The sequence below is a fragment of the Salvia splendens genome, chromosome 19 (assembly GCF_004379255.2).
Source record: "Salvia splendens isolate huo1 chromosome 19, SspV2, whole genome shotgun sequence".
NCBI lineage: Eukaryota > Viridiplantae > Streptophyta > Magnoliopsida > Lamiales > Lamiaceae > Salvia > Salvia splendens.
Genome location: NC_056050.1, coordinates 19890445 through 19908034, shown reverse-complemented (window position 1 = coordinate 19908034; position 17590 = coordinate 19890445).

Genomic DNA, 17590 nt, shown 5'->3' with positions numbered 1-17590 from the left:
TTGGTTAAAATTTCGTGATGATCGGATATTATTTGGACCTCCGATCGTGAAGGAAACCGAGACTATCTCTTGTTTGGCGAAAATTATAAAGAAAGAGAAAGAGATATATAGATATAGAGCGGAATGTGTTGAGACAAAATGAGAAATACGAAGATGAAAGTGTGAGAGTTATTGCACACTCTTTACTTTTATTAGTTCATGGACTCATATAATTATTTTGCAGTGGGCTTGGATGAATTAATTTGTTGGACTTCAACTATATAAATCTTGGGCGAGCATGTCTTTAATTAATTGTTTGGGCTTAAGTTTCTTTCGACTAATTTAAATAAGGGAGCTTGCATGATTTGATTCAAGTAAATCCTTGGATTTACTAAATTAATTAATCTCTCGATTAATTAAAGTCAATAATTAAATCTCTTGATTTAATTAAAGCGAACTAGACTATGAAAGAAAGAATAAAAATAGGATGCATATCATATGTGCATATCATCTGCTTGTTATTTCCTTGAAGTTAAATAGATTATTATCTTTTATTGGATCCATCGCACGGAATTAAAATCCAAGTGAGTTAATATTGTTATACGGAGTCGGAAGCGTACGAGGTGAACTTTCTATCCTACATACAAATGTGGGTAAAAACATGAAGTATATTTGAGATAATATTTATTTATCCAAATGATGTTGTCTTGCCATAATGAATGTTATTTTATATAATGATGCCTATCTGTTTGGTTTTTCCGAATGTGCTATGCCAAATAAAGTAAGAAATCAAATTCGGGTCCTAGCAAGGGGAGAGTCCCTACTCTGACTAGTGTACATGTGGACTGTGTGTCATCGGTAAGGTTGGCCGGTCTGGTGCCCGTGGAAAGTGGCCACTTTCCCGGCACAAGAAGGAATGTTCAGATATGGCGAATTACAGAAGGAACTAAGACTGGTTAGTCGAATTTTCAAGTAAAAGAATTAAGTAAGCTTGGGCCTTTTTGAGAAAAAAAATCCCGAGTATTACTGTGATGATGGCTTGACATTATTTTATGAATGTATATATGTATTTTTTTTGGCAACGTGTTCACTGAGTACCTTTGTACTCAGCCCTGCACGTATTTCTAAATGTGCAGGTTGAGCTGTGATGGAGTGGAGGGTGCTGATTAAACCAGACCTACTTCTATTTCCATTCAATACTCTCGGAGGTTCGTGTCTTCATACATGGAACCGCGTTCAGTTCTTTCTGTTGTGCATTGAAGCAAGTGAAATCCTTTATGTCTCTAAAGACTCTAATAACTAGCCAGTACATTGTATGGTCCCTGACTCGAGTCATTCTATTCACGTATTCATCGTTTATACTCTACAGACAGAAAGTTAAACCATTAAAACCTTTTATTCGTACTCAACCCACATTCTTAATATTCACCCGAGTCACGGTATATCGAACCTTGCTATAATTAGCAAAGTTGGGTCGTGACATCGTCAGGGAGGTCGTGGGAACCGGCACTACTGTTGTACTCGCTGCTTCGTCCGCTTTGGCCAGCCGGCTTCAACACCAGCACGAAATTTGGTGGAATCTTGCAGCACAACATAGGCATCCCAGTATTTGAAGTTGCCGAACTTCCCTTTCTCGGGGTACTGCTGCAAAGACAAATTCTTCACATCCTCCATGGACATGCCGCTGGTTATCGTGCTGCTGTTATTCTCGTAGATGCCGGCAAATCGGGTGATGACCCTACTCACCCGCTCCCACTGTTTCCGGCACTGGTCCCCCCCTGTGAACCCTCCCACCAGCAGGGCAGAATTTGATGTAAGCCTGGCTAATGCGCCACCACATCCTGTCCATAGTCTTATTAGCCCAGATAATGGGATCCTCAACTATACTGACAAAGGCCTTTGCCAGAGCGATGCACTCCTCGTCACTCCAGACGGTCATCCTTCCCTCGTCGGCCTCCTCCCCCTCATCCCCGCACGCTAGGACTCACCAGTACCCTTGCCCTTCGACATCCCTGCCGAAGCAACTTGTCCCCCAACCGCCGGTTGACTCTGAGTGGTAGTCTCCTTAATCAGAGATAGACCCAACTCCTTCAGTGAGAAAGTCTCAATGCTGGTGAACTGTGTCTCTAGTGGAGTACTCTGGGAACCGGCGAACAATAAATCCATGTAGGGCCGGTAGACATTGTCCCCAGGTGATTGGGGGACCCCCACTCTGCTATCCCCCGCAGCGGTAGGCATGCCCTGCAACATACCGGGCATCATCACCCCGCTCATCCCGCTCATCCCTGGCATCATCCCCCCCATCATCCCGGCCGCCATCCCCCCACTCACCCCGGGCATTTGGGGCACCATCCCACCCATCCAAGAGTAAAAGTACCCACCTACCATCCCCGGCATTTGGGGCATCATCCCACCCATCCCGGGCATCATCCCGGGTATCCCTGCAGTTCTGCCGGCGTTTCCCCCACCTCCAACGGGGAATGTCGGCATTTGTGACTCGCTCGTGGCGAGAATCACTATTGTGCTCCATTTATCTTCCAAAGTAATGAGAGTAAAGAGAGAAACTCGTTGATACAAGTGGTGCAAATGATATGAAGTGCAACGAGCAGTATATATAGAGTTTTTTTTTAAATGAAAAATCGGTCGTCCGCCTTGACGTCCGTCGAGTCACCACAATAGCGGACGACACGACGGATGACGGGACGGACGTCCGCTCATGACCGCAGACGATCTCTCGTTCATCATTTTCGTCCGTCGACCGCTCATCCGTCGCAATAGTGGACTTCCCGGACGGACTACCCGCTAGCCAGTCGGACGTCCGCGGGACATCCGCTATTGTGGATGCTCTTAGCACAGCCACAAAAACTTTTCTAGCCCAATAACAACCACGCCACAACCACGGTATAGTCACAAATCAAATTATTTTATCAATTGTTGGTATATTTTAATTAGACTAGAATAAAGACTACTTCAATTATTTTATCGATTATAACCAAAAAGTTATTTTATGAAAATATATAAAAATTATTTACAGATTTATCTGTAAAATATAAACTTTAATTTTCTCTATATTTAATTTTTATAAGATTATTTACCTGTTAAAACAAAAAATTTTAATTTTTTTCTTATATTTCTCTGACTTTTATTTGACGAAGATAAATACACATGAATTTTATATCTAAACTTCCCATGAAAAATAGGGGAGAAATTGAAATGATGAGTATAATTAATACTTGTGTGGCAACTAAAATTGGTCTTTAGAGCACTCACAGTGGCTGTTGTCCTGCCGGCCGTGCCACCGCCGTGTGGCTCGGCAATCAGGACAGCGCCACTACGCGCCGTCGAAAAAATGGGGTGGGAAGGGCGTCGTGACTTTGGTGGTCGCCGAGCGGCACCCATTGCGTGCCGTCCGACCGCTGAGCAATTTTTATTTTTTATTTTAATTTGAACTCTATATACTCGCGTCGTTGCAGTTCACGTTATTCGCACGTGTCGTTTTATCTACGGAAGTCTAATCTTCCGCCGCCGAGACTCTGTCCCTAAACATCAGGATGCAGCATGAAAAGCATATGTTAGACGCCATCATGTAGTGGAGCGCGACAACCGACCCCAGAGTCAAGAAACAGTTATTCATCGTCATGCAGTCGATGAAGCGCACTATGGGGTCCACTGGATGACGATGAGGACGATGGTGGGGCTAGCGCTGGGGATGCTGTTGGGGAGGACACCGACGAGTGAGCCGCGGGAAGACATGTTTAAGCTTTTGGAAGGCTTTTTTTTGGGTAGTTTTTTTAATTTAAATTTTGTATGTTTGCGTTTCCTTCTTTTCATGTCCAAGTAATTTCGTAATTGTTGTTTTAAATATTTGACAGAACACCAACAAATTAAAATGAATTAAAATGAGAGGGCTTTTGGGAAGGTTGTTGGGAGGGCTGAAGGTATTTTTAGGAGGGCTTAAAATGTGGCAGGAGGTATTTTTTTGGGAAGACTGTTGGAAGGGTCTTTCCACTGTGAATGCTCAGTGTTATCTTCATATCTCACACGGTACACCTACTCTCGTATATACGTTCTTTTTTTATTCCTCCACCAGTTATTTTCTTCTCTGAATCTTGTTGTCTCTCCACCGCTACTACCGGCTATTGTTTGTAGTGGAAGATAAAAAATACTCCCTCCGGTCCCCATTAAATGTTTCATATTTCCTTTTTTGGACGGTCCCTAATAAATGTCTCATTTCACTTTTATCATTTTTAGTAGTAGACCATACATTCCACTAACTCATTCCCACTCACATTTTATTATAAAACTATTATATAAAAGTAGGACTCACATTTCACTAACTTTTTCTACCTAGAATCACAAAGTCAAACAATTTCTTAAAAGCCGCACCGGTTAAATATGGAACATTTAATGGGGACCGGAGGGAGTACAATTGTTGACAACAATTTAACTACTTAAGTTTGCGAAAGTTTCATGTATTAATATACTGAAAAATCGATCTAAGTTAATTACAAAAGGAATTATTAAACAATAAAATTTTGCTATATATAATAGTACTATCAATCATAGAAGAAAGTAATCTGATTCCTTAAATTTTAAATTCCTTGTGTTTGTTTTGGTTTTAATCAAACTGGGAAAGTAATCAGAATCCGAGAACAAGGAAAGTTAGTACAACTTTCCAGGATTCTGAATCCGAACTATTCTTAGGTATTCTTTTTCTCAGTTTTAAGATTCTTACATATTTAATCCAATATACTATAATTTTTATTTTTATTATTATTATTATTATTATTATTATTATTATTATTATTATTATTATTATTATTATTATTATTTATAATGCTTTAAAAATAATTTAAAATTATAAATTATGGTACTTAATTTTAGTATAATAAATAAGTACGATTAAAATTATTATAATTATAACTATATTTTGTAATATTTTATACTAGTAATTAATAATTTATTAATTAATTAAAATATAATTATATAATATAAATCACATAATAAATAATAATTATTATATTTTATAAATTAATAATTAATCAATAAAGTCGTATTGAAATTTTAAATTATAAAATTTATTCAATTATAATATACGTTAAATATTATAATAATAATAATAATAATAACAATTATATTTATTATTATAATAAATGAGTATAATACTATATGTAACTATAATTACAATTATATTATTATATATTATTATGAGCAATCCATATTTAAACTATCCATTATAATAATAAATATAATAATATAATACTTATTATTTGTTATTAATAATTTATTAAAATTTTATATTATTATTTTTTTCATAAATAAAAAAGTAATAACTATATTTTTAGTTTGGTGTTTAAATTAAAATTTAAAATCTTGATATTTTTCAAACACATGAAAGTAAAGTTACTAGGAATCATATTTCCGGGATTCATTTTTCCAAGAATCATTTTCCTTGCCAACTTTACTTTCCCGTCAACCAAATATGGCCGTATTGTATTTTTCAACATAGTAAGGGATTATACGTCGTGTTGATATTTAACATTTGAATTTCCATTTGATAAATACTCCACTAGAGTAGTAGTACTCCGTATAATATATAACCATGTGGTTAAAAACTCCGTATAATATATAACCATGAAACGCAACAAAGAATTGAGGAGAGGGATCCACAAGACAAACAATAAATATTAGTAATAGTAAAATTAAAAATTGTAAAATAATCGGAAATAAACAGTAGTGCATCTATACGTATATTTCGTATATATATCTAACACCATTTGCCTATTTATCCAACTGTAATCCAATTTAATGGATTTTTTTTTGTCAAAAATTCTCTGTTCATTTTTCAATAGTACTATTTTTTTTAATGTTGAATTATGCATAGTCATATATACTATAATTAATTAAATATATTTTATACATTAATAGTATGTTCGATATAATATGCACAAATATAAAATTTAAGAAATAAGTCCAGCACAAAGAAAACATAGTATTTGTCGAGAAAATTAAATCTACTACTAATGTAACTCTGTCCAAAAAAAATGTTATGTTTTTCTATTTTGAACTGTTCATTAAAATTTGTATATAGAGTATATATTTTCTCTTTAATGAGATGAATCTCATTTTTCATCAATAATACTTTAACCATTTTTATACTCCATCTCTTTAATTTTATAATTTTAAATTAAAACTCGTATTGTCTATAGGTAAGTCTATTTCTTGTGATCGGAAGTAGTAATATTTATATACATAATAAAAATTACTACAATATCATTTACAATGATAAGATGAATAGTGTGTACATTATACATTTTTATGACAACTTTGATTAATTTATACTCCATCTCTTTAATTTTATAATTTTAAATTAAAACTCGTATCGTCCACAAGTAAGTCTATTTCTTGTGATCGGAAGTAGTAATATTTATATACATAATAAAAATTACTACAATATCATTTACAATGATAAGATGAATAGTGTATACATAATACATTTTTATGACAACTTTAATTTAATCAAATCACGATTGTAAACCATAAGTTGTAAATGTCATATTTTTACACTATTATTTGACAGCTCTAGTTGCAATATATACACTAATACACATGTTGTATCATGTTGAATAACACCAAATTATTTATAAGAAGACGGGTTAATACTGTATGTGTAGGGCTAGGTAAAAATACCGAAATACCGCTCTTACCGTATCGAAAAAATACCGAAAATGCCAGATTTTTGGTATACCGCAATTTTCGGTAAGGTATCATACCTTACCGATTTATTTCGATACGGTAACGGTATGAATTTTCATATACCAAGGTATACTGGGGTATATCGAAAATACGGTATATACCGTAATTTTAGGTATATACCGAAAATGTATATACCGAAAATATGGTATATACCATAATTTTCGGTATATACCGATATCAATATATGCCAAATTATATCAAGTAAATTCATACTTTTACCAAACAAATAAATATTTACATGTAGAAATCAAATCTTGCCTCATTATAGTTGTGGATAATCATGTAAATATAAAATCAAATAAACTCAATTAGGAAAACTTGATATCGTTGAATCAATTAGTTTCAAACAAATATAAGATTTTAGTTAAATTAGTTCCAAACAAATATCGTTGAACGTTATGTGATTGCGTTGAGTTTAATTGTTGCAGTTTTTTTATTGAATATGTTTGAGTTTGATTAAATTTCATGTTTTCTAAGTATTTTTGAAATTTTATTTTCATTTGTGATTGTATTTAGAATTATTTTCAAAATAATGATATTTTGGTATGTCGTATTGTAGTCCGATATACCGTAAAACTCTGGTATACCACAAAAGTACGGTATACCGAATTTAGATATGGCATACTGAAAATAAGGTATGGTATCGATATTGAAATTTGTCATACCGAAAATAAGGTATACCGAAGTTCGGTATATCGAAAATTTTGGTAAGGTAAAGGTATGATTTTTTCTCATATCGAATTTTGGTAAGGTATACGGTATGATGGTTTCGGTAAGGTATATCGTACCTACCCACCCCTATGTATGTGTGCATATATAGTTTGTATTAACTATTTTTGGTGAATTCAAAATCTAATAACTAGATAAATAGTTATATACATAAGAGCATCCCCATCTGTGCTCTTGCCAACGAGCATGGATGTGGGCCCGAACCCACTTTTAGAGCACCCACAACCGTTCTCTTGCCAACGAACACGGTTGTGAGTCCGGCCCCACTTTTTTTGCCTGCTCTTAGTCAAGAGCATAACACCCACAGCCTTGCTCTTCCGCAAGGACGAGCACAAGGGTCCCACCATTTTATTATTCAATTTAAATAAAAACATTTCCATAATATTAAAATTCATTAAAAAAACCGAAATAATATTACAAATTACAAATAAAAAAAATTACATAATTAAAATCCTAAAAAATAAAAATTACATAATTTAAATCCTAAAAATTAAAAATTACATAATTAAACTCCTACAAATTTAAAATTACATAATTAAACTCCTAAAAATTAATAATTACATAATTAAAAGCTAAAAATACGCCCGTGGAAGACTATTCATCCGGCGGCACTACCCCCAATTGTTTTTGGAGACCCAATATCATGGCTTCATGCGATCGAAGTTGCGCGGGGGTCATAGTTGACCTATCGCCATATTGAGTTGGGCCAAAATCGCCCACAACGAGTTGGTGGGGGGTGGAGGTGGCGCATAGGGAACGGGAACGGGAGTGGGTTCGGGAGCATCGCCGGATGGAGTCGCGGTGCGACGGCGGTTGGCTGTCGCCTTCTTCCTTCCTTGCGGGCAGCGTTGGGGACTGCTCTGGCCGGCATCGGGGCTACCCAAGTTAGCTCCGGCGAGTTGGCTAACCACGTCTTTGGAGCCGGCGTCGGATAGAGATACCGACCTTGACCGTTTGGAGGAGCCGCTAGAGGAGGATGTTACGCCTCCCCTATACTTCGGATGCGACCGCGTCTCCTGCCAAATGTTGAAGTACTTGAACGGCTTGTAGTTCATGGATTGGTAGGTCAACAAGGCAGAACTGATGATGTCGACCTCGCTCCGGCCGCTCCCCGTCGACCGCTCTTCCTGGAGGTAATACCCCTGGAACTTTTGGATTTCTTCGTTGGCTCTGTATATGGCGTTGCGCACCATACTCTCGTTGCGCTCGATTGTTCCCGCCGGCTGGTTTTCATTGTACTGGTGACAGATGCGCCACCTATAATGATCGCCGGATTGGTTCGTGCCAACCTCCGGATCTTCGGAGATTGACAAGAACGTCTTGAACAATTGCTCCATCTCTGCCGGAGTGTACGGTGTGCGGATACCGCGAGTAGGAGGAGTCGGAGTTTGGGAGGGGCCGCTCGGCCTCGCTCTAGGCTCGGGTGTCCACCCGTATTGCCCTTCGGGGGCTCTTGGTCGTCGATCGGGTAAGGCCGGTAGCCACCCGGAACTCCCGAACTTTGGGTTTGAGGAGAGGCCGAATATTCCATTTCCGGACTAGGAAACGGTTGTGAACCGAACCAATCGGGGTTCCAACCGTGGGAGCCCGGGGGGTGATCACCGTGGCCGGATATTGTTATGTTGTAGGAGTGGAAGAAAGATTGAGAATGGAGATGAGAGAATGTAGATGAGAATGAAAATGAGAGAATGTAGATGAGAATTGTGTAGTGTGGTGTGAATTTTTGGGTGTGAAAGTGAAGGTATTTATAGATGAAAATGTGTATTTTAAGGGGAAAAAAATTGAAAAAAAAATTAAAAGTGGGTAGAAAACGAATATAATTTTTTTTGGGAAGTGGGAAAATATATATTTTTTTATTTTTTATCAGTTTTTTAATTAAAAATCGATTTTTAAAAAAAAAACAAAATTGCCAACGGCTAAGCCGTTGGCCAATCTGCGCCTGCCACATCACCTGCTCGCTGGCACGGCCGTGCTCGATGCATCGAGCAACGCCGTGCCAGCGGCGCGAGCGCAGCGGTGGACAGCGTCTCCGTGCCGCTGGCACGGACGGACGGACGTCTTCCTGCTCACAGTTGTGCATGCTCTTACTCCATGTCGTTAGGCAAGAGCACAACACCCACATCCTTGCTCTTCCGCAAGGACAAACTCAAGGGTCCTACCATTCTATTATTCAAATTAAATAAAAACATTTCCACAATATTAAAATGCATTAAAATTACCTGGAATACTATTACAAATTATAAAAAAATAAAAATTACATAATTAAAATTCTAAAAATTAAAAATTACATAATTAAAATCCTAGAAATTAAAAATTACATAATTAAACTCCTAAAAAATAAAAATTACATAATTAAACTCCTAAAAAATAAAAATTACATAATTAAAGGCTAAAAATACCCCCGTGGAAGACTATTCATCCGGCTCTACCCCCAATGTTCTTTGGAGACCCCGTATCATTGCCACATGCGATCGAAGTTGCTCGGGGGTCATAGTTGACCTATCGGCCAAATTGAGTTGGGCCAAAACCCCCCACAACAAGTTGGTGGGGGTTGAGGTGGCACAAAGGCAAGTGGATCGAGGGCGGATGGAGTCGCGACGCGACGGCGATTGGCCGTCGACTTCTTCCTTCCTTGCGGCCGGCGTTGGGAACTACTCGGGCCGGCGTCGGGGCTACCCAAGTTAGCTCCGGCGAGCTGGGTGGACACCTCATCGGAGCCGGCGTCGGATAGGGATACCGACCTCGACCGTTTGCTGGAGGAGCTAGAGGAGGATGATACGTCTCCCCTATACTTCGGATGCACACGCACCTCCTGCCAAACATTGAGGTACTTGAATGGTTTGTAGTGTTGGGATTGGTAGGTCGCCAACGCGGCACTGATGATGTCGACCTCGCTTCTGCCGCTCCCCGCCGACCGCTCTTCCTGGAGGTAACACCCCTCGAACTTTTGGATTTCTTTGTTGGCTCTGTATATGACATTGCGCACCATACTCTCGTTGCGCTCGATTGTTCCAGCCGACCGGTTTTGATTGTACCGGCGACAGACGCGCCACAAAAAATGGTCCCTGGATTGGTTCGTGCCAATCTCCGGATCTTCGGAGGTAGACAAAAATGCTTTGAATTATTGATCCATCTCCCCCGGAGTGTACGGGGTGGACACCACGAGTAGGAACAGGAAGAGTTTGAGAGCCCCCGCTCCCTCCCGCTCTAGGTACGAGTGGTTCGGGTGCCCACCCTTATTGCCCCTCGGGGGCATCTTGATCGTCCACCGGGTAAGGCCGATAGCTACCCGGAGCTTGCGAACTTTGGGTTTGTGGAGGGGCCGAAAATTCTGTTTCCGGAGTAGGAAATGGTTGCGAGCCGAACCATTCGTGGTTCCAACCGCGGGAGTCGGAGGGGTGATCGCCGGAGCCGGACATTTTTTTGTTGTAAGAGTGAAAGAAAGATTAGGAATTGTAAGAATGGAAATGAGAGAATTTAGATGAGAATTGTGTAGTGTGGTGTGCAATTTTTTGTGTGGAAGTGGGAGTATTTATAGATGAAAATGTGAATTTTTTGGAAAAAAAATCGAAAAATAAATTAAAAGTAGGGAGAAAACGGATATAATTTTTTGGGAAGTGGGAATTTTTTTAATCAGATTTTTTAATTAAAATCCGATTTAAAAAAAAAAAGAAATTCCAATGGCATTGCTGTTAGCCAATTAGGCGTCGACACGTGTGCTGCTCGCTGGCACGGACGTGCTCGATGCATCGAGCAGCGCCGCGCCAGCGGCAAGAGCGCAGCGGCGAGTAGCTGTCACCGCGCCGCTGGCACGGACAAACGGACAGCGTGGTATCACCGTTGCGGATGCTCTAATATATTTACTTAATTGTTATTATACGGTGTATATAAGTATGCATATATCAACATGGGTCTTCTTATATTGCTTATAGCATTATAATCCAAAATCAAGACTAAATCTACACACTTATATATTAAAATGAATGGATGAGGTTAAGCCTCACGAATTTCAATACATAATAGACAAAATAGTAACAAATGGGTAAGATCGTCATTTAGTTATCATATTATAATTTTCGTGGGGTTTTTATATCAACATAGTGTATTACATATATTAACACAATAACTTGAATATTTCAACACAAGTACACGAAAATATCAACACAGTTTTATTGATATTTTACATGCATTATATTGAAATTTTTTGATGCATTTGATGATAAAAATCTGTTTATCAACATATACGAAAACTAAAAAAAATTATCAAATTTCATCATCCGAACGTCGTCGGAACATATGCAATTGAGATCTCGTTAGAATCCTTATAAAATTATCTTTAATTTGATTTTTTTTTTGCGAAAAAATAATTTAAATCGAGAAAATTACGTAAATTTAAAGTTTTGAGATGATTTGAAAGAGAGAGAAAGAGTTACTATATATATGAATTATCATTAGTACCCTTTAAATTTATTTAATTATTATTTAAATTTATAATATAATTCATTTGACATTATTTGAACCATTAGATCTCCTCGTCTAATGGTTAGGAATTGATTTTAATTTTGGATTGCTAATTATTTAACAATTGATCACCACCCTATCAATACGTAAATACAATAATAACTAAACTATAATCGAGTATTTATCAAAAAGTAAATAATTAGCTTTGAAAAAGAAAATCATAAAAGTGGAATATAGTTAAAGAGAAAAATCATAAAAGTGGAAATATAATAATAATACAGTTGGATAGATGGGCGGGCGGCAATGGAAATAACTATTGATGCACTACTGTTTATTTCCGATTATTTTACAAATTTTAATTTGACTCTATTTATTGCTTGGCACGTGGGTCCCTAGCCTCAATTCTTTGCTGTGTTTCATGAGGGATGGGCTGCGTTTTATACACAGCATCCTCTGCTTTGTTTTTAACCTGGGTATCCACTATGGGGAGCCCGCGGCTATAGCCGCGGGTTGGGGCGGAGGGCGGGCGGGCTATAGTGGAGAAGTTGTCCTCCCGCGGGGCGGACACCGAAATGGGGGCGGTAGGGGGGGAAGGGCTTCAGCCGACTCCGGGACGAGGACCCGGCGAAATGGGGCGGACGCGGCTATAGGCGCGGCGCCTATAGTGGCGGCACCGACCGCCGCGGCTATAGCCGATTTTAATTTTTTTTTTACATTTTAATTCACCTATAAATACACCCCACTACATTCATTATTTTCACACCATTCCAACTCTACATCTATAAAAATTTCTCTCACTACAATTTGGGGTCGGAAATGAACAATTTGTGGAGAGACAGTTGGAATGCTCTGATTCAACAGGTGCAACACCAGGCCGCCCAGGAGGAAGCGGCCCGTTTGGCGGAGGAGGCGGAGAATGCGGAGGATGCGATCCCTCATGCCATTACTCATCGGCGGACAATCCCACGAGACCACGTCAGTGCGCACCAGCGTCTAATGGATAATTTTAATTTTAATTTTAATTCTAATTCTAATTCTAATTCTAATTCTAATTCTAATTCTAATTCTAATTCTAATTCTACTTCTACTTCATGTAGTCGTGTTCTTCTAATTACGTATAGCCCGATAAATTTGTTCATAATTACTTGAAACATTATAAAATGAAAGTTGATTATAAAATTTGGGGGCTATTGGAGGTGTCCACTATAGTGGCGGACACAAAATTTTGGGGCTATGGACAATAAAACTGAGGCTATGGACAAAAATTGGGGCGGAGCTATTGAGCGTGTCCAACTTATAGTGGACACTCATGCATATCAATTAGTGAACTATTCATCTCGTAACTTTTCAGGCTGCATTATAGTTTTGCAGGCAATAGGGTATGAGCAAAAATAGATGCAATAAGACGTTCTTTCCGACCCAAATCGGCCTATTGAAATCAAGCACTTGATTATGTATACTGAGTGGTGGACCTATGTGGAGGCATGGGGTTCTTTGGAACCCCGAACCATTTGAGTTTTATCTATATATTACATGCAGTTGCTAAATTATACGTTCACTGTTTGGCTGAGTTGGTTAGAGAGGCGCCTCTCTACATTGGGATCTGGGATCGACACCTATTGACACATTTATCTGATGTTTTTCGATTTTCTTAATACTCCTACTAATTTATTTGACTATTGATAAATTCATTTAACTATTTAATTCTATTGTTTTTATTTGGATTTTCTCATGGATAATTTATTTGATTATTAATTAGTTCATTTATTAATGTAATCCAGAATTAATAAAATATGTGAGAGAAATATATAAAGTAGGTAAAACGGGATAGTGAAAGGAAAAGAGAATAATAAAATTGGGAGTGACTTTAAAAAGAAAAATTGGGAGTGACTTTACATTTCTAGCCTAAGATAATATTGGTGGATAGATAAAAATGGAAAGATGAGACTATTTTTTTATAGACGGAGGAAATAGTATTTTGTACCCTCTGCATAAAATTTCTGTGTCCGCCACTGTGTATACTCTATCCGTTTATGAAAAGTATAAACTCTTTCCTTTTTCGTCTGTCTTGAAAAGTATGAACTTCTTAATTTTTGAAACCCCCTTCTTGAGGTGCGGCCCATTCTCCACTAATAATAATTAAAAACTTTTTGTTTCTATTTCTCTCTTATTTTACAAATTATGCATTAAAACCCGTGCTGAACCAAATGTCCATACTCCCTCCGTCCCATAAATTTTGTCACACTTTGACCCGACATGTTTTTAAGAAAATAGAAAATGAATTGAAAAAGTTAGTGGAGAGTGTGTCCTACTTTTATACTCCCTCCGTCCCACTTTGGGAGTCCCGGTTGAGTCGGGCACATATTTTAAGAAAGTGTTTGGGTGTATAATAAATAAATATTGTAGTGGATGTTGGGACCCACTTTTAATTGAGTGTGTCATAAATAAATGTTGTAGTGGATGTTGAGACCCACTTTTAACACTTTTTTACTTACTTTGTAGGCATTTTTTATTAGTTTATCCCAACCGGGACTCCTAAAGGGGGACGCCCGAAATTGATAAACCGTGACTTCTAAAGTGGGACGGAGGGAGTAATATATTAGTTTTATAATAAAATGTGAGTGTTAATGAATTAGTGGAATATTGGGTCCACTACAAAAAAATGATGAAAAGTGAAATGTGCCAAATTTTGTCGGACATACGGAAATGGAAAAATATTATAAAATCTAAGGGACGGAGATATTATATTTTTAAAATATTGTAAGATAAATTATGAACATCATGAAAATCAAGCAGTTGATTATGGTTTTTATTTTTAACTTTTGTTGGGTGAAAAAACTGAAAACCAAGCACTCGATTATTAGGTGAAAATTTGGTGTGTTGATTTGGCCATAATCTATTAGTAGTATTATTGTTTTGTTGAAATTAAATTTTATTCCAGTCAAATTCGATTAGTACCATAACCGATCGGTTCTAACCAAGTTGGTTAGAGAATTAACCGAATTAGAATTTGGTTCGATTCCGGTTAGTTTTTTACTAATTTTTGTGGTCGGTTAACAGACAAGTCGGTTCGATTATCAACTAAACTGACCGTTTACCCAACCCTAATTTCTTGTAATAGAGAATCGGATCCCCTAAAATTATGGTTACCATGTAGAGCCTTTAGAGCATCCTCGGCGCTGCCGTGGAGAAGAGCGGCTTCTGTCGGCACGGTAAGCACGCTGCTAGCCGTTGCACTCTTGCCGACGGCACAACATTGCTCGTAGCTAAGAGCAGTGCTCTTCCGATGGGCGACACACGCGCGGGACACATGGCAGCCTCTGAGCAGGGGGGTGATTGAGCGTCATTTTAATCCGTTAAAATGGTTTTTTTATAAAATTCGTAATAAATCATAAAAATTCTAAAAAAAATTTCCACTTCCCAATAATAGAGCCGATTATGATTTTTTTTTTTTAATTCCCAATTCAACCAAATCATCTATAAATACTCTCACTTTACCCATTTTTTACATTAAACTATCTCTGTAACGCCACAAAAATAGGCCTAGATGAAATATATTCTTTTAAAAGAAAAAAGGAGAATAAGTTTAGGAGAATAAGTTTAGATTTACCAGAGAATAATTAATTGTTATAAAGAAAATAATAAATAAATGAAATAATTATAGTTTAACTAAAAATAATGCATAATTGAAGTGTTCAAAATTTATATTTGAATTTGATTGAAAAGAGAATAATGATCTATGTGCATTAGTATAAAAGTGTCCGAAAACTAATACGGTGGTAATTGAGATTTTTAAATTAGTAGATGGATCTAGAAACAAATATGGCACATGCTTAAATTTAAATTAAAGGCATTTGTATAGAATAATAATTAAATAAATAATTTTATTCTAGGCACAAAGTGCCGATTTCTCTTGTTTACAGTAGAAAATAGAGACTATGAGAATTTGTGTTTTAAACTAAAAAGTGCCATTTGTCCACATAGAGAGCCATATAAGAGCATCTCCAATGGTTCTGGACATGCAATAGCCCTCTCATAGCTTTCCCACTGCCACATCATCTGCACTAAAATCCTCCTGCCACATCATCTGGACATGCAACTGGACATGCAATAGCTCTCCCATAGCCTATCCACGTCACTAATAACAATTATATAATTTAATTTACAATCGTAGCAGCATACGGAATTTAATTTACGAGACAAATACAGGAAAATTGAATAATAATATTAAAATTAAAAAAAATTACAATGATTTATAAAAAAGTACATTAATTTAAAAAAAAATACAAAAATTAAAAAGTACAAAAAAAATAGATAAAAAATCACTCCTCGCCGCCGTCCTCGCCTCCGTCATCGCCCAGCCCTTCGTCGTCGCCGCCGCCTCCGTTGCCCCCAACGCCGCCGCTACTCCAGTCGGTATCCCTCTGAAACCCCTCCAATTCTTCACGCATGCTCCGGAGCAATACGCGAAGATAAGTCTTCTCCTCGGGGTCCACCGCCGTCCGGAAGTCGGCGAAGGTCTTCACCATTTGAGCGCGCGTTTGTTGACGCGCGAAGAATTTGAGCTCATCGATGGACCTGCCGAGGGGGGACGCCGACTGGACCTCCTGGGAACTCGGGGTGCCCCCCCTCGCTTCCCGTTGCGCCCTCCTTTGGCCAACCGGGCGAGGTCGGCGACCGAACAAACGAGGGGTCGGGAGCTCCTGGGTCGTCTCGGGGAGGTCGTGGGAACCACCGGTGCTGCCGCTGTACTCACCGGTATAGTTCAGTTTCTGCTTCTTCGGCCAGTCAGCCTCGACACCTGCCCGAAATTTCTCCGACTCGTGGAGCACAAGGTAGGAGGTCCAGTAGGTGAAGTGGTAGTACTTCCCAGGATCCGGGTAGGCTCTCTCCGCAATCCTCCTGCAGTCCTCCTCTGTTTGGCCACTGGTCCGCATGCGGAGGGCGTTGGCGTACAAACCCGAAAATCGAGAGATGGCAGACCTGATTCGGTCCCAGCATTTCCGGCACTCCTCCCGGTGCGCGGTCTCCCTTCAGGGCAAAATGCCCTGTAGGCTGCGGCTATCTTGGCCCACAAGTTGACGATCCTCTGGTTGTTCGAAACGAGTGGATCATCGCAGACACTCACCCACGCCTTGGCCAACGCAACGTTCTCCGCGTCCGTCCACTTCCTCCGGACCCCGCTATCCTCAACCGGCTGCGACGACTCGCCGACCTTCTTGGCCTTGCCCTTCTTCTTAGGGGCGCTCGGACCCCGCCCTACTCCCCGGCTTGGAATGGGGGTTTCCGGAACCTCGTTAATATCAAAACCCAACTCCTCTAAGGAGAAGCTCTCAAACGGCGTGTACTGTGCATCCGTTGGGGTCGATGTGTGCGAAGAACCGGTGGAAAAATCCAAAGCCGGCCGATAGACGTTTTCCCCCTCGGGCGTCCCCTGCGGCGGTGGCATCATCTGCTGCGCCGGTGGCTGCATCCCGGGTGCCCACCCCGACATCATCTGCATAGGGGGTTGCATCGGCAGTACCCCCTGCCAAGCCGACAAACTTCCCTCGGCGACCATCGGTGGCATCATCTGCTGCCACGGGTACATGTTGTAGTACCCGGTCATCGGAGGCCAACCACCTCCCACGGGAGCCGGGGGAGTCTGAGACCCTCCCCCGGGAGT